The 21,890-nt window shown below is 39.1% G+C and overlaps 7 non-coding genes across 7 annotated transcripts; all 7 read left to right on the forward strand.

The window, feature by feature from the left end:
* Positions 1-216: 216 nt before the first annotated feature.
* TRNAA-AGC (transfer RNA alanine (anticodon AGC)) lies at positions 217-289 on the forward strand. The gene has a single exon. It is a non-coding gene; the product is annotated as a tRNA-Ala (tRNA).
* A 2,429-nt stretch (positions 290-2,718) lies between these two features.
* TRNAA-AGC (transfer RNA alanine (anticodon AGC)) lies at positions 2,719-2,791 on the forward strand. The gene has a single exon. It is a non-coding gene; the product is annotated as a tRNA-Ala (tRNA).
* Positions 2,792-12,223: 9,432 nt separating this feature from the next.
* On the forward strand, positions 12,224-12,296 carry TRNAA-AGC (transfer RNA alanine (anticodon AGC)). Its single transcript has one exon. It is a non-coding gene; the product is annotated as a tRNA-Ala (tRNA).
* A 1,431-nt stretch (positions 12,297-13,727) lies between these two features.
* Positions 13,728-13,800, forward strand: TRNAA-AGC (transfer RNA alanine (anticodon AGC)). The gene has a single exon. It is a non-coding gene; the product is annotated as a tRNA-Ala (tRNA).
* Positions 13,801-16,730: 2,930 nt separating this feature from the next.
* Positions 16,731-16,803, forward strand: TRNAA-AGC (transfer RNA alanine (anticodon AGC)). The gene has a single exon. It is a non-coding gene; the product is annotated as a tRNA-Ala (tRNA).
* Positions 16,804-17,232: 429 nt separating this feature from the next.
* Positions 17,233-17,305, forward strand: TRNAA-AGC (transfer RNA alanine (anticodon AGC)). Its single transcript has one exon. It is a non-coding gene; the product is annotated as a tRNA-Ala (tRNA).
* A 928-nt stretch (positions 17,306-18,233) lies between these two features.
* TRNAA-AGC (transfer RNA alanine (anticodon AGC)) lies at positions 18,234-18,306 on the forward strand. Its single transcript has one exon. It is a non-coding gene; the product is annotated as a tRNA-Ala (tRNA).
* The last annotated feature ends 3,584 nt before the right edge of the window (positions 18,307-21,890 follow it).

Here is a 21,890-nt window from a genome sequence, read left to right on the forward strand (position 1 = left end):
TTACAGGAAAGCAGAGTGGCAGAGCGTAAGCGTACTGGGTCCTTTTCCCAGAGGTCGATGGATCGAAGCCAGTCTATGATATTTGGCTTCCGGTATCACTTGGGTCGGTTTTTATTTATCGCAGATTTAAAGGTTAAGTTTGTTCTTGTTTAGCTTAGATATTTTTTTCAAATGTGCTATGGCCTATGTCAACATAAACATCCACGAGAACCCAGTGGGGGATTAGCTCAAGTGGTAGAGCGCTCGCTTAGCATGCGAGAGGTAGTGGGATCGATGCCCACATTCTCCAAAGAACATATGGACACGTACATTTTTTTGTTAGCTTGTATGAATTGAGTAATCATATGAACGTGTCGAATGTTTAAAACGTTATCAATATATTCACAAGGTCAATCAAAATATTACAAATAAATTTCTTAACCCGGTATTGATGCAAACATTGATTTTTTTCAATATCTTTTCTGCTGCCTATCAGGTCCATGGACGTCAATTATATCCATTTACAGGAAAGCAGAGTGGCAGAGCGTAAGCGTGCTGGGTCCTTTTCCCAGAGGTCGATGGATCGAAGCCAGTCTATGATATCTGGCTTCTGGTATCACTTAGGTCGGTTTTTATTCATCGCAGATTTAAAGGTTAAGTTTGTTCTTGTTTAGCTTAGATATTTTTTTTCAAATGTGCTATGGCCTATGTCAACATAAACATCCACGACATCCCAGTGGGGGATTAGCTCAAGTGGTAGAGCGCTCACTTAGCATGCGAGACGTTTTGTGATCGATGCCCACATTCTGCAAAGAACATATGGACAAGTACCTTTTTTTTAGCTTGTATGAATTGTGTAATCGTATGAACGTGTCGAATGTTTAAAACGTCATCAATATATTCACAAGGTCACTCAAAATATTACAAATGAATTTCTTAAGCCGGTATGGATGCAAACAATGATAATTTTTCAACATCTTTTCTGCTGCCTATCAGGTCCATGGATGTCAATAATATCCATTTACAGGAAAGCAGAGTGGCAGAGCATAAGCGTGCTGGGTCCTTTTTCCAGAGATCGATGGATCGAAGCCAGTCTATAATATCTGGCTTCCTCTATCACATAGGTCGGTTTTAATTTATCGCAGATTTAAAGGTAGAGTTTGATCTTGTATTGCTTTGATATTTTTCAAAAAGTTCCATGGCCTATTTCGAGATAAACATTCAACGCAACCAAGTGGGAGATTAGCTCAAGTGGTAAAGCGCTCGCTTAGCATGCGAGAGGTAGTGGAATCGATGCCCACATTCTCCAAAGTACATATGGACAAGTACCTTTTTTTGTTAGCTCGTATGAATTGAGTAATCATATAAACGTGTCGAATGTTTAAAACGTTATCAATATATTCACAAGGTCAATCAAAATATTACAAATGAATTTATTAACCCAGTATTGATGCAAACAATGATTTTTTTCAATATCTTTTCTACTGCCTATCAGGTCCATGGACGTCAATAAAATCCATTTACAGGAAAGCAGAGTGGCAGAGCGTAAGCGTGCTGGGTCCTTTTCCCAGAGGTCGATGGATCGAACCCAGTCTATGATATCTGGCTTCCGGTATCACTTAGGTCGGTTTTTATTTATCGCAGATTTAAAGGTTAAGTTTGTTCTTGTTTAGCTTAGATATTTTTTTCAAATGTGCTTTGGCCTATGTCAACATAAACATTCACGAGAACCCAGTGGGGGAGTAGCTCAAGTGGTAGAGCGCTCGCTTAGCATGTAAGAGGTAGTGGGATCGATGACCACATTCTCCAAAAAACACATGGACAAGTACCCTTTTTTTGTACGCTTGAATGAATTGAATAATCATATGAACGTGTGGAATGTTTAAAACGTTATCAATATATTCACAAGGTCACTCAAAATATTACAAATGAATTTCTTAAGCCTGTATGGATGCAAACAATGATAATTTTTCAACATCTTTTCTGCTGCCTATCAGGTACATGGATGTCAATAATATCCATTTACAGGAAAGCAGAGTGGCAGAGCATAAGCGTGCTGGGTCCTTTTCCCAGAGGTCGATGGATCGAAGCCAATCTATGATATCTGGCTTCCTGTTTCGCCTAGGTCGGTTTTTATGTTTCGCGGATTTAAAGGTTAAGTTTGTTCTTGTTTAGCTTAGATATTTTAAAATGAAAATGTGCTATGGCCTTTGTCGAGATAAACATCCATGACAACCCAGCGGGGGAGTAGCTCAGCTGGTAGAGCACTCGCTTAGCATGTGAGAGGTAGTGGGATCGATGCCCACATTCTCCAAAGCGCAAATGGACAAGTAGCTCTTTTTTTGCTAGCGTGTATGAATTGAGTAATCATATGAACGTGTCGAATGTTTAAAACGTTATCAATATATTCACAAGGTCAATCAAAATATTACAAATGAATTCCTTAACCCGGTATTGATGCAATGATTTTTTTCAATATCTTTTCTGCTGCCTATCAGGTCTATGGACGTCAATTATATCCATTTACAGGAAAGCAGAGTGGCAGAGCGTAAGCGTGCTGGGTCCTTTTCCCAGAGGTCGATGGATCGAAGCCAATCTATGATATCCTGCTTCCTGTATCGCCTATGTCGGTTTTTATGTTTCGCAGATTTTAAGGTTAAGTTAGTTCTTGTTTAGCTTAGATATTTTTTTAAAATGTGGTATGGCCTATGTCAACATAAACATCCACGACACCCCAGTGGGGGATTAGCTCAAGTGGTAGAGCGCTCGCTTAGCATGCGAGAGGTAGTGGGATCGATGCCCACATTCTCCAAAGTACATATGGACACGTACCTTTTTTGTTAGCTTGCATGTATTGAGAATTCATATGAACGTGTCGCATGTTTAAAAAGTTATCAATATATTCACAAGGTCAATCAAAATATTACAAATTAATTTATTAACCCGGTATTGATGCAAACAATGATCATTTTTGCCGTATCTTTTCTGCTGCCTATCAGGTCCATGGACGTCAATTATATCCATTTACAGGAAAGCAGAGTGGCAGAGCGTAAGCGTGCTGGGTCCTTTTCCCAGAGGTCGATGGATCGAAGCCAGTCTATGATATCTGGCTTCCGGTATCACTTAGGTCGGTTTTTATTCATCGCAGATTTAAAGGTTAAGTTTGTTCTTGTTTAGCTTAGATATTTTTTTTCAAATGTGCTATGGCCTATGTCAACATAAACATCCACGACAACCCAGTGGGGGATTAGCTCAAGTGGTAGAGCGCTCGCTTAGCATGCGAGAGGTAGTGTGATCGATGCCCACATTCTCCAAAGAACATATGGACAAGTACCTTTTTTTTAGCTTGTATGAATTGTGTAATCATATGAACGTGTCGAATGTTTAAAACGTTATCAATATATTCACAAGGTCAATCAAAATATTACAAATGAATTTATTAACCCGGTATGGATGCAAACAATGATAATTTTTCAACATCTTTTCTGCTGCCTATCAGGTCCATGGACGTCAATAATATCCATTTACAGGAAAGCAAAGTGGCAAAGCGAAAGCGTGCTGGGCCCTTTTTCCAGAGGTCGCTGGATCGAAGCCAGTATATGATATCTGGCTTCCTCTATCACATAAGTCGGTTTTAATTTATTGCAGATTTAAAGGTTACGTTTGATCTTGTTTTGCTTAGATATTTTTTTCTAAAAGTTCCATTGCCTATGTCGAGATAAACATCTAAAAAAACCCAGTAGGGGAGTAGATCAAGTGGTAGTGTGCTCCCTTACCATGCGAGAAGTAGTGGGATCGATGCCCACATTCTCCAAAGTACATATGGACACGTACCTTTTTTGTTAGCTTGCATGAATTGAGTAATCATATGAACGTATCGAATGTTTAAAACGTAATCAATATATTCACAAGGTCAATCAAAATATTACAAATGAATTCCTTAACCCGGTATTGATGCAATGATTTTTTTCAATATCTTTTCTGCTGCCTATCAGGTCCATGGACGTCAATTATATCCATTTACAGGAAAGCAGAGTGGCAGAGCGTAAGCGTGCTGGGTCCTTTTCCCAGAGGTCGATGGATCGAAGCCAGTCTATGATATCTGGCTTCCGGTATCACTTAGGTCGGTTTTTATTCATCGCAGATTTAAAGGTTAAGTTTGTTCTTGTTTAGCTTAGATATTCTTTTTCAAATGTGCTATGGCCTATGTCAACATAAACATCCACGACAACCCAGTGGGGGATTAGCTCAAGTGGTAGAGCGCTCGCTTAGCATGCGAGAGGTAGTGTGATCGATGCCCACATTCTCCAAAGAACATATGGACAAGTACCTTTTTTTAGCTTGTATGAATTGTGTAATCATATGAACGTGTCGAATGTTTAAAACGTTATCAATGTATTCATAAGGTCAATCAAAATATTACAAATGAATTTCTTAAGACGGTATTGATGCAAACAATGATAATTTTTCAACATCTTTTCTGCTGCCTATCAGGTCCATGGACGTCAATAATATCCATTTACAGGAAAGCAGAGTGGCAAAGCGAAAGCGTGCTGGGTCCTTTTTCCAGAGATCGATGGATCGAAGCCAGTCTATAATATCTGGCTTCCTCTATCACATAGGTCGGTTTTAATTTATCGCAGATTTAAAGGTAGAGTTTGATCTTGTTTTGCTTTGATATTTTTCAAAAAGTTCCATGGCCTATTTCGAGATAAACATTCAACGCAACCAAGTGGGAGATTAGCTCAAGTGGTAAAGCGCTCGCTTAGCATGCGAGAGGTAGTGGAATCGATGCCCACATTCTCCAAAGTACATATGGACAAGTACCTTTTTTTGTTAGCTCGTATGAATTGAGTAATCATATAAACGTGTCGAATGTTAAAACGTTATCAATATATTCACAAGGTCAATCAAAATATTACAAATGAATTTATTAACCCAGTATTGATGCAAACAAGGATTTTTTTCAATATCTTTTCTACTGCCTATCAGGTCCATGGACGTCAATAAAATCCATTTACAGGAAAGCAGAGTGGCAGAGCGTAAGCGTGCTGGGTCCTTTTCCCAGAGGTCGATGGATCGAACCCAGTCTATGATATCTGGCTTCCGGTATCACTTAGGTCGGTTTTTATTTATCGCAGATTTAAAGGTTAAGTTTGTTCTTGTTTAGCTTAGATATTTTTTTCAAATGTGCTTTGGCCTATGTCAACATAAACATTCACGAGAACCCAGTGGTGGATTAGCTCAAGTGTTAGAGCGCTCGCTTAGCATGTAAGAGGTAGTGGGATCGATGACCACATTCTCCAAAGAACACATGGACAAGTACCCTTTTATTGTATGCTTGAATGAATTGAATAATCATATGAACGTGTGGAATGTTTAAAAAGTTATCAATATATTCACAAGGTCACTCAAAATATTACAAATGAATTTCTTAAGCCTGTATGGATGCAAACAATGATAATTTTTCAACATCTTTTCTGCTGCCTATCAGGTACATGGATGTCAATAATATCCATTTACAGGAAAGCAGAGTGGCAGAGCATAAGCGTGCTGGGTCCTTTTCCCACAGGTCGATGGATCGAAGCCAATCTATGATATCTGGCTTCCTGTTTCGCCTAGGTCGGTTTTTATGTTTCGCGGATTTAAAGGTTAAGTTTGTTCTTGTTTAGCTTAGATATTTTAAAATGAAAATGTGCTATGGCCTTTGTCGAGATAAACATCCATGACAACCCAGCGGGGGAGTAGCTCAGCTGGTAGAGCACTCGCTTAGCATGTGAGAGGTAGTGGGATCGATGCCCACATTCTCCAAAGCGCAAATGGACAAGTAGCTCTTTTTTTGCTAGCGTGTATGAATTGAGTAATCATATGAACGTGTCGAATGTTTAAAACGTTATCAATATATTCACAAGGTCAATCAAAATATTACAAATGAATTCCTTAACCCGGTATTGATGCAATGCTTTTTTTCAATATCTTTTCTGCTGCCTATCAGGTCTATGGACGTCAATTATATCCATTTACAGGAAAGCAGAGTGGCAGAGCGTAAGCGTGCTGGGTCCTTTTCCCAGAGGTCGATGGATCGAAGCCAATCTATGATATCCTGCTTCCTGTATCGCCTATGTCGGTTTTTATGTTTCGCGGATTTTAAGGTTAAGTTTGTTCTTGTTTAGCTTAGATATTTTTTAAATGTGGTATGGCCTATGTCAACATAAACATCCACGACACCCCAGTGGGGGATTAGCTCAAGTGGTAGAGCGCTCGCTTAGCATGCGAGAAGTAGTGGGATCGATGCCCACATTCTCCAAAGTACATATGGACACGTACCTTTTTTTGGTAGCTTGCATGAATTGAGAAATCATATGAACGTGTCGCATGTTTAAAAAGTTATCAATATATTCACAAGGTCAATCAAAATATTACAAATTAATTTATTAACCCGGTATTCATGCAAACAATGATCATTTTTGCCGTATCTTTTCTGCTGCCTATCAGGTACATGGACGTCAATTAAATCCATTTACAGGAAAGCAGAGTGGCAGAGGGTAAGCGTGCTGGGTCCTTTTCCCAGAGGTCGATGGATCGAAGCCAGTCTATGACATCTGGCTTCCTATATCTCTTAGGTCGGATTTTATTTATCTCAGATTTTAAGGTTAAATATGTTCTTGTTTAGCTTAGATATTTTTTTAAATGTGCTATGGCCTATGTCGACATAAGCATCCACGACAACCCAGTGGGGGATTAGCTCAAGTGGTAGAGCACTCGCTTAGCATGCGAGAGGTAGTGGGATCGCTGCCCACATTCTCCAAAGTACATATGGACAACTACCTTTTTTCTTTTGCTCGTATGAATTGAGTAATCATATGAACGTGTCGAATGTTGAAAACGTTATCAATGTATTCACAAGGTCAATCAAAAAATTACAAATGAATTTCTTAAGCCGGTATTGTTGCAAACATTGAAAATTTTTCAACATCTTTTCTGCTGCCTATCAGGTCCATGGACGTCAATTATATCCATTTACAGGAAAGCAGAGTGGCAAAGCGAAAGCGTGCTGGGTCCTTTTTCCAGAGATCGATGGATCGAAGCCAGTCTATAATATCTGGCTTCCTCTATCACATAGGTCGGTTTTAATTTATCGCAGATTTAAAGGTAGAGTTTGATCTTGTTTTGCTTTGATATTTTTCAAAAAGTTCCATGGCCTATTTCGAGATAAACATTCAACGCAACCAAGTGGGAGATTAGCTCAAGTGGTAAAGCGCTCGCTTAGCATGCGAGAGGTAGTGGAATCGATGCCCACATTCTCCAAAGTACATATGGACAAGTACCTTTTTTTGTTAGCTCGTATGAATTGAGTAATCATATAAACGTGTCGAATGTTTAAAACGTTATCAATATATTCACAAGGTCAATCAAAATATTACAAATGAATTTATTAACCCAGTATTGATGCAAACAATGATTTTTTTCAATATCTTTTCTACTGCCTATCAGGTCCATGGACGTCAATAAAATCCATTTACAGGAAAGCAGAGTGGCAGAGCGTAAGCGTGCTGGGTCCTTTTCCCAGAGGTCGATGGATCGAACCCAGTCTATGATATCTGGCTTCCGGTATCACTTAGGTCGGTTTTTATTTATCGCAGATTTAAAGGTTAAGTTTGTTCTTGTTTAGCTTAGATATTTTTTTCAAATGTGCTTTTGCCTATGTCAACATAAACATTCACGAGAACCCAGTGGGGGATTAGCTCAAGTGGTAGAGCGCTCGCTTAGCATGTAAGAGGTAGTGGGATCGATGACCACATTCTCCAAAAAACACATGGACAAGTACCCTTTTTTGTACGCTTGAATGAATTGAATAATCATATGAACGTGTGGAATGTTTAAAACGTTATCAATATATTCACAAGGTCACTCAAAATATTACAAATGAATTTCTTAAGCCTGTATGGATGCAAACAATGATAATTTTTCAACATCTTTTCTGCTGCCTATCAGGTACATGGATGTCAACAATATCCATTTACAGGAAAGCAGAGTGGCAGAGCATAAGCGTGCTGGGTCCTTTTCCCAGAGGTCGATGGATCGAAGCCAATCTATGATATCTGGCTTCCTGTTTCGCCTAGGTCGGTTTTTATGTTTCGCGGATTTAAAGGTTAAGTTTGTTCTTGTTTAGCTTAGATATTTTAAAATGAAAATGTGCTATGGCCTTTGTCGAGATAAACATCCATGACAACCCAGCGGGGGAGTAGCTCAGCTGGTAGAGCACTCGATTAGCATGTGAGAGGTAGTGGGATCGATGCCCACATTCTCCAAAGCGCAAATGGACAAGTAGCTCTTTTTTTGCTAGCGTGTATGAATTGAGTAATCATATGAACGTGTCGAATGTTTTAAACGTTATCAATATATTCACAAGGTCAATCAAAATATTACAAATGAATTCCTTAACCCGGTATTGATGCAATGATTTTTTTCAATATCTTTTCTGCTGCCTATCAGGTCTATGGACGTCAATTATATCCATTTACAGGAAAGCAGAGTGGCAGAGCGTAAGCGTGCTGGGTCCTTTTCCCAGAGGTCGATGGATCGAAGCCAATCTATGATATCCTGCTTCCTGTATCGCCTATGTCGGTTTTTATGTTTCGCGGATTTTAAGGTTAAGTTTGTTCTTGTTTAGCTTAGATATTTTTTTAAATGTGGTATGGCCTATGTCAACATAAACATCCACGACACCCCAGTGGGGGATTAGCTCAAGTGGTAAAGCGCTCGCTTAGCATGCGAGAGGTAGTGGGATCGATGCCCACATTCTCCAAAGTACATATGGACACGTACCTTTTTTTGTTAGCTTGCATGAATTGAGAAATCATATGAACGTGTCGCATGTTTAAAAAGTTATCAATATATTCACAAGGTCAATCAAAATATTACAAATTAATTTATTAACCCGGTATTGATGCAAACAATGATCATTTTTGCCGTATCTTTTCTGCTGCCTATCAGGTCCATGGACCTCAATTATATCCATTTACAGGAAAGCAGAGTGGCAGAGCGTAAGCGTGCTGGGTCCTTTTCCCAGAGGTCGATGGATCGAAGCCAGTCTATGATATCTGGCTTCCGGTATCACTTAGGTCGGTTTTTATTCATCGCAGATTTAAAGGTTAAGTTTGTTCTTGTTTAGCTTAGATATTTTTTTTCAAATGTGCTATGGCCTATGTCAACATAAACATCCACGACAACCCAGTGGGGGATTAGCTCAAGTGGTAGAGCGCTCGCTTAGCATGCGAGAGGTAGTGTGATCGATGCCCACATTCTCCAAAGTACATATGGACACGTACCTTTTTTTGTTAGCTTGCATGAATTGAGAAATCATATGAACGTGTCGCATGTTTAAAAAGTTATCAATATATTCACAAGGTCAATTAAAATATTACAAATTAATTTATTAACCCGGTATTGATGCAAACAATGATCATTTTTGCCGTATCTTTTCTGCTGCCTATCAGGTCCATGGACGTCAATTATATCCATTTACAGGAAAGCAGAGTGGCAGAGCGTAAGCGTGCTGGGTCCTTTTCCCAGAGGTCGATGGATCGAAGCCAGTCTATGATATCTGGCTTCCGGTATCACTTAGGTCGGTTTTTATTCATCGCAGATTTAAAGGTTAAGTTTGTTCTTGTTTAGCTTAGATATTTTTTTTCAAATGTGCTATGGCCTATGTCAACATAAACATCCACGACAACCCAGTGGGGGATTAGCTCAAGTGGTAGAGCGCTCGCTTAGCATGCGAGAGGTAGTGTGATCGATGCCCACATTCTCCAAAGAACATATAGACAAGTACCTTTTTTTTAGCTTGTATGAATTGTGTAATCATATGAACGTGTCGAATGTTTAAAACGTTATCAATATATTCACAAGGTCAATCAAAATATTACAAATGAATTTATTAACCCGGTATTGTTGCAAACAATGATAATTTTTCAACATCTTTTCTGCTGCCTATCAGGTCCATGGACGTCAATTATATAAATTTACAGGAAAGCAGAGTGGCAAAGCGAAAGCGTGCTGGGTCCTTTTTCCAGAGATCGATGGATCGAAGCCAGTCTATAATATCTGGCTTCCTCTATCACATAGGTCGGTTTTAATTTATCGCAGATTTAAAGGTAGAGTTTGATCTTGTTTTGCTTTGATATTTTTCAAAAAGTTCCATGGCCTATTTCGAGATAAACATTCAACGCAACCAAGTGGGAGATTAGCTCAAGTGGTAAAGCGCTCGCTTAGCATGCGAGAGGTAGTGGAATCGATGCCCACATTCTCCAAAGTACATATGGACAAGTACCTTTTTTTGTTAGCTCGTATGAATTGAGTAATCATATAAACGTGTCGAATGTTTAAAACGTTATCAATATATTCACAAGGTCAATCAAAATATTACAAATGAATTTATTAACCCAGTATTGATGCAAACAATGATTTTTTTCAATATCTTTTCTACTGCCTATCAGGTCCATGGACGTCAATAAAATCCATTTACAGGAAAGCAGAGTGGCAGAGCGTAAGCGTGCTGGGTCCTTTTCCCAGAGGTCGATGGATCGAACCCAGTCTATGATATCTGGCTTCCGGTATCACTTAGGTCGGTTTTTATTTATCGCAGATTTAAAGGTTAAGTTTGTTCTTGTTTAGCTTAGATATTTTTTTCAAATGTGCTTTTGCCTATGTCAACATAAACATTCACGAGAACCCAGTGGGGGATTAGCTCAAGTGGTAGAGCGCTCGCTTAGCATGTAAGAGGTAGTGGGATCGATGACCACATTCTCCAAAGAACACATGGACAAGTACCCTTTTTTGTACGCTTGAATGAATTGAATAATCATATGAACGTGTGGAATGTTTAAAACGTTATCAATATATTCACAAGGTCACTCAAAATATTACAAATGAATTTCTTAAGCCTGTATGGATGCAAACAATGATAATTTTTCAACATCTTTTCTGCTGCCTATCAGGTACATGGATGTCAACAATATCCATTTACAGGAAAGCAGAGTGGCAGAGCATAAGCGTGCTGGGTCCTTTTCCCAGAGGTCGATGGATCGAAGCCAATCTATGATATCTGGCTTCCTGTTTCGCCTAGGTCGGTTTTTATGTTTCGCGGATTTAAAGGTTAAGTTTGTTCTTGTTTAGCTTAGATATTTTAAAATGAAAATGTGCTATGGCCTTTGTCGAGATAAACATCCATGACAACCCAGCGGGGGAGTAGCTCAGCTGGTAGAGCACTCGCTTAGCATGTGAGAGGTAGTGGGATCGATGCCCACATTCTCCAAAGCGCAAATGGACAAGTAGCTCTTTTTTTGCTAGCGTGTATGAATTGAGTAATCATATGAACGTGTCGAATGTTTTAAACGTTATCAATATATTCACAAGGTCAATCAAAATATTACAAATGAATTCCTTAACCCGGTATTGATGCAATGATTTTTTTCAATATCTTTTCTGCTGCCTATCAGGTCTATGGACGTCAATTATATCCATTTACAGGAAAGCAGAGTGGCAGAGCGTAAGCGTGCTGGGTCCTTTTCCCAGAGGTCGATGGATCGAAGCCAATCTATGATATCCTGCTTCCTGTATCGCCTATGTCGGTTTTTATGTTTCGCGGATTTTAAGGTTAAGTTTGTTCTTGTTTAGCTTAGATATTTTTTTAAATGTGGTATGGCCTATGTCAACATAAACATCCACGACACCCCAGTGGGGGATTAGCTCAAGTGGTAAAGCGCTCGCTTAGCATGCGAGAGGTAGTGGGATCGATGCCCACATTCTCCAAAGTACATATGGACACGTACCTTTTTTTGTTAGCTTGCATGAATTGAGAAATAATATGAACGTGTCGCATGTTTAAAAAGTTATCAATATATTCACAAGGTCAATCAAAATATTACAAATTAATTTATTAACCCGGTATTGATGCAAACAATGATCATTTTTGCCGTATCTTTTCTGCTGCCTATCAGGTCCATGGACCTCAATTATATCCATTTACAGGAAAGCAGAGTGGCAGAGCGTAAGCGTGCTGGGTCCTTTTCCCAGAGGTCGATGGATCGAAGCCAGTCTATGATATCTGGCTTCCGGTATCACTTAGGTCGGTTTTTATTCATCGCAGATTTAAAGGTTAAGTTTGTTCTTGTTTAGCTTAGATATTTTTTTTCAAATGTGCTATGGCCTATGTCAACATAAACATCCACGACAACCCAGTGGGGGATTAGCTCAAGTGGTAGAGCGCTCGCTTAGCATGCGAGAGGTAGTGGGATCGATGCCCACATTCTCCAAAGTACATATGGACACGTACCTTTTTTTGTTAGCTTGCATGAATTGAGAAATCATATGAACGTGTCGCATGTTTAAAAAGTTATCAATATATTCACAAGGTCAATCAAAATATTACAAATTAATTTATTAACCCGGTATTGATGCAAACAATGATCATTTTTGCCGTATCTTTTCTGCTGCCTATCAGGTCCATGGACGTCAATTATATCCATTTACAGGAAAGCAGAGTGGCAGAGCGTAAGCGTGCTGGGTCCTTTTCCCAGAGGTCGATGGATCGAAGCCAGTCTATGATATCTGGCTTCCGGTATCACTTAGGTCGGTTTTTATTCATCGCAGATTTAAAGGTTAAGTTTGTTCTTGTTTAGCTTAGATATTTTTTTTCAAATGTGCTATGGCCTATGTCAACATAAACATCCACGACAACCCAGTGGGGGATTAGCTCAAGTGGTAGAGCGCTCGCTTAGCATGCGAGAGGTAGTGTGATCGATGCCCACATTCTCCAAAGTACATATGGACACGTACCTTTTTTTGTTAGCTTGCATGAATTGAGAAATCATATGAACGTGTCGCATGTTTAAAAAGTTATCAATATATTCACAAGGTCAATTAAAATATTACAAATTAATTTATTAACCCGGTATTGATGCAAACAATGATCATTTTTGCCGTATCTTTTCTGCTGCCTATCAGGTCCATGGACGTCAATTATATCCATTTACAGGAAAGCAGAGTGGCAGAGCGTAAGCGTGCTGGGTCCTTTTCCCAGAGGTCGATGGATCGAAGCCAGTCTATGATATCTGGCTTCCGGTATCACTTAGGTCGGTTTTTATTCATCGCAGATTTAAAGGTTAAGTTTGTTCTTGTTTAGCTTAGATATTTTTTTTCAAATGTGCTATGGCCTATGTCAACATAAACATCCACGACAACCCAGTGGGGGATTAGCTCAAGTGGTAGAGCGCTCGCTTAGCATGCGAGAGGTAGTGTGATCGATGCCCACATTCTCCAAAGAACATATGGACAAGTACCTTTTTTTTAGCTTGTATGAATTGTGTAATCATATGAACGTGTCGAATGTTTAAAACGTTATCAATATATTCACAAGGTCAATCAAAATATTACAAATGAATTTATTAACCCGGTATGGATGCAAACAATGATAATTTTTCAACATCTTTTCTGCTGCCTATCAGGTCCATGGACGTCAATAATATCCATTTACAGGAAAGCAAAGTGGCAAAGCGAAAGCGTGCTGGGCCCTTTATCCAGAGATCGATGGATCGAAGCCAGTCTATAATAACTGGCTTCCTCTATCACATAGGTCGGTTTTAATTTATCGCAGATTTAAAAGTAACGTTTGATATTGTTTTGCTTTCATATTTTTCAAAAAGTTCCATGGCCTATTTCGAGATAAACATTCAACACAACCAAGTGGGGGATTAGCTCAAGTGGTAGAGCGCTCGCTTAGCATGCGAGAGGTAGTGGGATCGATGCCCACATTCTCCAAAGAACATATGGACACGTACCTTTTTATTGTTAGCTTGTATGAATTGAGTAATCATATGAACGTATCGAATGTTTAAAACGTTATCAATATATTCACAAGGTCAATCAAACTATTACAAATTAATTTATTAACCCGGTATTGATGCAAACAATTATTTTTTTCAATATATTTTCTGCTGCCTATCAGGTACATGGACGTCAATTAAATCCATTTACAGGAAAGCAGAGTGGCAGAGGGTAAGCGTGCTGGGTCCTTTTCCCAGAGGTCGATGGATCGAAGCCAGTCTATGACATCTGGCTTCCTATATCTCTTAGGTCGGATTTTATTTATCTCAGATTTTAAGGTTAAATATGTTCTTGTTTAGCTTAGATATTTTTTTAAATGTGCTATGGCCTATGTCGACATAAGCATCCACGCCAACCCAGTGGGGGATTAGCTCAAGTGGTAGAGCACTCGCTTAGCATGCGAGAGGTAGTGGGATCGCTGCCCACATTCTCCAAAGTACATATGGACAAGTACCTTTTTTTTGTTTGCTCGTATGAATTGAGTAATCATATGAACGTGTCGAATGTTGAAAACGTTATCAATGTATTCACAAGGTCAATCAAAAAATTACAAATGAATTTCTTAAGCCGGTATTGTTGCAAACATTGAAAATTTTTCAACATCTTTTCTGCTGCCTATCAGGTCCATGGACGTCAATTATATCCATTTACAGGAAAGCAGAGTGGCAAAGCGAAAGCGTGCTGGGTCCTTTTTCCAGAGATCGATGGATCGAAGCCAGTCTATAATATCTGGCTTCCTCTATCACATAGGTCGGTTTGAATTTATCGCAGATTTAAAGGTAGAGTTTGATCTTGTTTTGCTTTGATATTTTTCAAAAAGTTCCATGGCCTATTTCGAGATAAACATTCAACGCAACCAAGTGGGAGATTAGCTCAAGTGGTAAAGCGCTCGCTTAGCATGCGAGAGGTAGTGGAATCGATGCCCACATTCTCCAAAGTACATATGGACAAGTACCTTTTTTTGTTAGCTCGTATGAATTGAGTAATCATATAAACGTGTCGAATGTTTAAAACGTTATCAATATATTCACAAGGTCAATCAAAATATTACAAATTAATTTATTAACCCGGTATTGATGCAAACAATGATCATTTTTGCCGTATCTTTTCTGCTGCCTATCAGGTCCATGGACGTCAATTATATCCATTTACAGGAAAGCAGAGTGGCAGAGCGTAAGCGTGCTGGGTCCTTTTCCCAGAGGTCGATGGATCGAAGCCAGTCTATGATATCTGGCTTCCGGTATCACTTAGGTCGGTTTTTATTCATCGCAGATTTAAAGGTTAAGTTTGTTCTTGTTTAGCTTAGATATTTTTTTTCAAATGTGCTATGGCCTATGTCAACATAAACATCCACGACAACCCAGTGGGGGATTAGCTCAAGTGGTAGAGCGCTCGCTTAGCATGCGAGAGGTAGTGTGATCGATGCCCACATTCTCCAAAGAACATATGGACAAGTACCTTTTTTTTAGCTTGTATGAATTGTGTAATCATATGAACGTGTCGAATGTTTAAAACGTTATCAATATATTCACAAGGTCAATCAAAATATTACAAATGAATTTATTAACGCGGTATGGATGCAAACAATGATAATTTTTCAACATCTTTTCTGCTGCCTATCAGGTCCATGGACGTCAATAATATCCATTTACAGGAAAGCAGAGTGGCAAAGCGAAAGCGTGCTGGGCCCTTTTTCCAGAGATGGATGGATCGAAGCCAGTCTATAATATCTGGCTTCCTCTATCACATAGGTCGGTTTTAATTTATCGCAGATTTAAAGGTAACGTTTGATCTTGTTTTGCTTTGATATTTTTCAAAAAGTTCCATGGCCTATTTCGAGATAAACATTCAACACAACCAAGTGGGGGATTAGCTCAAGTGGTAAAGCGCTCGCTTAGCATGCGAGAGGTAGTGGGATCGATGCCCACATTCTCCAAAGAACATATGGACAAGTACCTTTTTTTTAGCTTGTATGAATTGAGTAATCATATGAACGTGTCGAATGTTTAAAACGTTATCAATATAGTCACAAGATCAATCAAAATATTACAAATGAATTTCTTAAGCCGGTATGGATGCAAACAATGATAATTTTTCAACATCTTTTCTGCTGCCTATCAGGTATATGAATGGCAATAATATCCATTTACAGGACAGCGGAGTGGCAGAGCATAAGCGTGCTGGGTCCTTTTCCCAGAGGTCGATGGATCGAAGCCAATCTTTGATATCTGGCTTCCTGTTTCGCCTAGGTCGGTTTTTATGTTTCGCGGATTTAAAGGTTAAGTTTGTTCTTGTTAGGCTTAGATATTTTTTTAAAATGTGCTATGGACTATGTCGACATAAACATCCACGACAACCCAGTGGGGGATTAGCTCAAGTGGTAGAGCGCTCGCTTAGCATGTGAGAGGTAGTGGGATCGATGCCCACATTCTCCAAAGTACATATGGACAAGTAGCTCTTTTTTTGCTAGCGTGTATGAATTGAGTAATCATATGAACGTATCGAATGTTTAAAACGTTATCAATATATTCACAAGGTCAATCAAAATATTACAAATTAATTAATTAACCCGGTATTGATGCAAACAATGATCATTTTTCCGTATCTTTTGTGCTGCCTATCAGGTCCATGGACGTCAATAATATCCATTTACAGGAAAGCAGAGTGGCAAAGCGAAAGCGTGCTGGGCCCTTTTTCCAGAGATCGATGGATCGAAGCCAGTCTATAATATCTGGCTTCCTCTATCACATAGGTCGGTTTTAATTTATCACAGATTTAAAGGTAACGTTTGATCTTGTTTTGCTTTGATATTTTTCAAAAAGTTCCATGGCCTATTTCGAGATAAACATTCAACACAACCAAGTGGGGGATTAGCTCAAGTGGTAGAGCGCTCGCTTAGCATGCGAGAGGTAGTGGGATCGATGCCCACATTCTCCAAAACGCATATGGACACGTACCTTTTTTTTGTTAGCTTGTATGAATTGAGTAATCATATGAACGTGTCGAATGTTTAAAACGTTATCAATATATTCACAAGGTCAATCAAAATATTACAAATGAATTTCTTAACCCGGTATTGATGCAAACAATGATTTGTTTCAATATCTTTTCTGCTGCCTATCAGGTCCATGGACGTCAATTATATCCATTTACAGGAAAGCAGAGTGGCAGAGCGTAAGCGTGCTGGGTCCTTTTCCCAGAGGTCGATGGATCGAAGCCAGTCTATGATATCTGGCTTCCGGTATCACTTAGGTCGGTTTTTATTCATCGCAGATTTAAAGGTTAAGTTTGTTCTTGTTTAGCTTAGATATTTTTTTTCAAATGTGCTATGGCCTATGTCAACATAAACATCCACGACAACCCAGTGGGGGATTAGCTCAAGTGGTAGAGCGCTCGCTTAGCATGCGAGAGGTAGTGGGATCGATGCCCACATTCTCCAAAGTACATATGGACACGTACCTTTTTTTGTTAGCTTGCATGAATTGAGAAATCATATGAACGTGTCGCATGTTTAAAAAGTTATCAATATATTCACAAGGTCAATCAAAATATTACAAATTAATTTATTAACCCGGTATTGATGCAAACAATGATCATTTTTGCCGTATCTTTTCTGCTGCCTATCAGGTCCATGGACGTCAATTATATCCATTTACAGGAAAGCAGAGTGGCAGAGCGTAAGCGTGCTGGGTCCTTTTCCCAGAGGTCGATGGATCGAAGCCAGTCTATGATATCTGGCTTCCGGTATCACTTAGGTCGGTTTTTATTCATCGCAGATTTAAAGGTTAAGTTTGTTCTTGTTTAGCTTAGATATTTTTTTTCAAATGTGCTATGGCCTATGTCAACATAAACATCCACGACAACCCAGTGGGGGATTAGCTCAAGTGGTAGAGCGCTCGCTTAGCATGCGAGAAGTAGTGTGATCGATGCCCACATTCTCCAAAGAACATATGGACAAGTACCTTTTTTTTAGCTTGCATGAATTGTGTAATCATATGAACGTGTCGAATGTTTAAAACGTTATCAATATATTCACAAGGTCAATCAAAATATTACAAATGAATTTATTAACCCGGTATGGATGCAAACAATGATAATTTTTCAACATCTTTTCTGCTGCCTATCAGGTCCATGGACGTCAATAATATCCATTTACAGGAAAGCAAAGTGGCAAAGCGAAAGCGTGCTGGGCCCTTTATCCAGAGATCGATGAATCGAAGCCAGTCTATAATAACTGGCTTCCTCTATCACATAGGTCGGTTTTAATTTATCGCAGATTTAAAAGTAACGTTTGATATTGTTTTGCTTTCATATTTTTCAAAAAGTTCCATGGCCTATTTCGAGATAAACATTCAACACAACCAAGTGGGGGATTAGCTCAAGTGGTAGAGCGCTCGCTTAGCATGCGAGAGGTAGTGGGATCGATGCCCACATTCTCCAAAGAACATATGGACACGTACCTTTTTATTGTTAGCTTGTATGAATTGAGTAATCATATGAACGTATCGAATGTTTAAAACGTTATCAATATATTCACAAGGTCAATCAAACTATTACAAATTAATTTATTAACCCGGTATTGATGCAAACAATTATTTTTTTCAATATATTTTCTGCTGCCTATCAGGTACATGGACGTCAATTAAATCCATTTACAGGAAAGCAGAGTGGCAGAGGGTAAGCGTGCTGGGTCCTTTTCCCAGAGGTCGATGGATCGAAGCCAGTCTATGACATCTGGCTTCCTATATCTCTTAGGTCGGATTTTATTTATCTCAGATTTTAAGGTTAAATATGTTCTTGTTTAGCTTAGATATTTTTTTAAATGTGCTATGGCCTATGTCGACATAAGCATCCACGCCAACCCAGTGGGGGATTAGCTCAAGTGGTAGAGCACTCGCTTAGCATGCGAGAGGTAGTGGGATCGCTGCCCACATTCTCCAAAGTACATATGGACAAGTACCTTTTTTTTGTTTGCTCGTATGAATTGAGTAATCATATGAACGTGTCGAATGTTGAAAACGTTATCAATGTATTCACAAGGTCAATCAAAAAATTACAAATGAATTTCTTAAGCCGGTATTGTTGCAAACATTGAAAATTTTTCAACATCTTTTCTGCTGCCTATCAGGTCCATGGACTTAAATTTTGATTTAAAGCTTTCGTGACTGCAGTAATTCATATTCTTAGTTTTTTCGGTAAAGTCACGTTGAAGAGAAACAACAAAATAACAAAATATATATAAAACAATAAAACATTCTCACGACGTTTCGACCATAACTCAAACGGTCATCATCAGGTGTGTCGGTTTGCATAAATTTATTTTGAAAACGGCATATTTATTTATATATATAAAAAATAACGTTTGCGTCACGCGCAACGATGGCAGTTTGCCAGGACTAGTCCATCTATTTTTTTTTTTGAAAAGAGGAGGGGGGAGACGAAATTTGTTTTTATGTATGCTGTCTGAAAGGCACTGTAAGCGTGAACAATCAATCAAGAACTGAAATGATTTATCAAATCTTTCCAATGATTGCTAAGATAGAATCCATCTTCTCGGTTGAAATTGTCTCTGTGTTTGTATATGTGGATAGCCTCATGAACGAATCTCTCATGGAAGCCAGATGGCTTACAAAGAACCTCCGTCTTGGAAAAGTCAATGGCATGTGAGCCTACTGAATTAGAACAATGATCTGCTACGGCCGAGGTGTTGGTCCTACCGTGTTTAAGGTCTGCTTTATGTTCACGAATGCGGTCCGAGATATGGCGTTTGGTTTCTCCAATGTAACTACTACCACAGAGGCAACTTAGTTTGTAGACACCAGGGTATTGTATGTCCGGAATCACATCTTTTACAGACGGAACCAGATCACGGATTTTATGTAATGTGTTGAAACGGACCTGGATCTTGTGTTTATTCAAGATTTTGGAGATCTTTTTTGTGATCCCAGCAATGTAGGGTAAAGTGATGGTTTTGAAAGGCTCCTCAAGAGGGTTCTTCTTCATGGTTTGAGTGATAGCTTTGCGGATTGTATAGTCGGAGTAACCATTAGCCCTAAGAGCTTGGTGTACGTGCTTGAGTTCACTGCTTATGTGTTCCTGGTGGATATGCATTGGGCTCTATGATACAGAGTCTTGATGAGAGAATTCTTCTGTGATGGATGGTGGTGGGAATCCGGTTTCAGATAAGCATCCGTATGGGTAGCTTTCCTGTAGACAGAGTGGCTCATTGAACCATCAGGTCTCTTTTTAATTAGGACATCCAAAAAAGGTATCTTGCCATCTATTTCGACTTCCATGGTAAATCTGATGGCTGGGTGTATGGAATTGATGTGGTCGAAGAATTTGTCTAGAGCAGGCCGGCCATGTGATGGATTCTATCTTAGCAATCATTGGAAAGATTTGATAAATCATTTCAGTTCTTGATTGATTGTTCACGCTTACAGTGCCTTTCAGACAGCATACATAAAAACAAATTTCGTCTCCCCCCTCCTCTTTTCAAAAAATAGATGGACTAGTCCTGGCAAACTGCCATCGTTGCGCGTGACGCAAACGTTATTTTTTATATATATAAATAAATATGCCGTTTTCAAAATAAATTTATGCAAACCGACACACCTGATGATGACCGTTTGAGTTATGGTCGAAACGTCGTGAGAATTTTTTATTGTTTTATATATATTTTGTTATTTTGTTGTTTCTCTTCAACGTGACTTTACCGAAAAAACTAAGAATATGAATTACTGCAGTCACGAAAGCTTTAAATCAAAATTTAATCGCCTCTACGGGGAGGGTTTTCACATAACTTTAAGATCTTTCAACAAACTCCGGGATAAGAAAGCTCAGCTGATCGAGTCTCTCACCTTCCTGAAGAGATGCCGCGACTCTGGGGTAATACCAATCGCATTTACACTCACCTCTGCTACTGTAACTTCTTCTAATGCGAAACGAATTCTTTTCAAAACTAGCTTAGCTCTTATCTCAGAAAAAATCAGACTTATACGCACAGAACTAGATCAGTTAGACAAGACACTCTACAAATCACACTTATCATTGACGGCAATAATGTCCACATCGGATTGGGAACATGTAGACAATATGACTGCCTCTTCAGCTGCTACTATGTCGACCAAATGTAAGGAAAACCTGATTTCCAAATTTAACCTCCTCTTAAACAAAAGACCGGACCCACACACCAAAAAGTTAGACGTTAATAAAGTCGTAATTAATCGCAGTAACAGTTCTATTTCCGATGGTCTGAAATCCGTTTTAGCTAAAGGTCTAAACTTTGCAGTCACACCTAAACACATACCAGTTAATGATATAATTGCTCAAGTAGACGTTGCTCTCAGGGGCCTGGGTCACATCGCTGCAGACGTAGCAAGATCTGAAATCGCTGCAACCCTCAAAAACGCTAAGATGCCAGCTAGCAACCTCAGCAAAGATGAGCGTTTTGAATTATATAAATTAAAAAAGAGGAATGATATTGTAGTTCTCTCAGCTGACAAAGGCAATGCTACTGTTATCATGGATAAAATAGAATACAACAACAAAATTAAAGAATTACTCGACGATGGTAGTTATACAAAAATAAAAAGAGATCCCACCAACAGCCTCGTCACACAAACCAACAAAATAATTTCTGATTCAACCGCATTAATTGATCAATCTAAACAGTTTTCGTTGAAACCTTCTGCTGCCAGGCCACCAAGATTATACGGCTTACCAAAAATACATAAAGTTGATACACCTCTTCGTCCCATAGTCTCTACTATCAGCTCCCCCACCTACAAACTAGCTCGTTTTTTGTCTGAAATCCTGCGTCCTTTCACTGGAAAGACCACCTCTGCGGTACAAAATTCTACTCACCTGGTATCAACAATCAAGGGTATTTCCCTGTCCCCAGACGACCTGCTTGTCAGTTTTGATGTAGTTTCCTTATTCACCAAGGTTCCTGTACCTGACACCATTGCAATCATTGAAGACTTGGTTCATCAAGGACTAAACACTGAGGTACCCCCCCTGGT

Source organism: Petromyzon marinus, chromosome 24 (genome assembly GCF_048934315.1).
Source record: "Petromyzon marinus isolate PM22_M1 ecotype Great Lakes invasive population chromosome 24, UKy_Petmar_22M1.pri1.0, whole genome shotgun sequence".
Classification (NCBI taxonomy): Eukaryota; Metazoa; Chordata; class Hyperoartia; order Petromyzontiformes; family Petromyzontidae; genus Petromyzon; species Petromyzon marinus.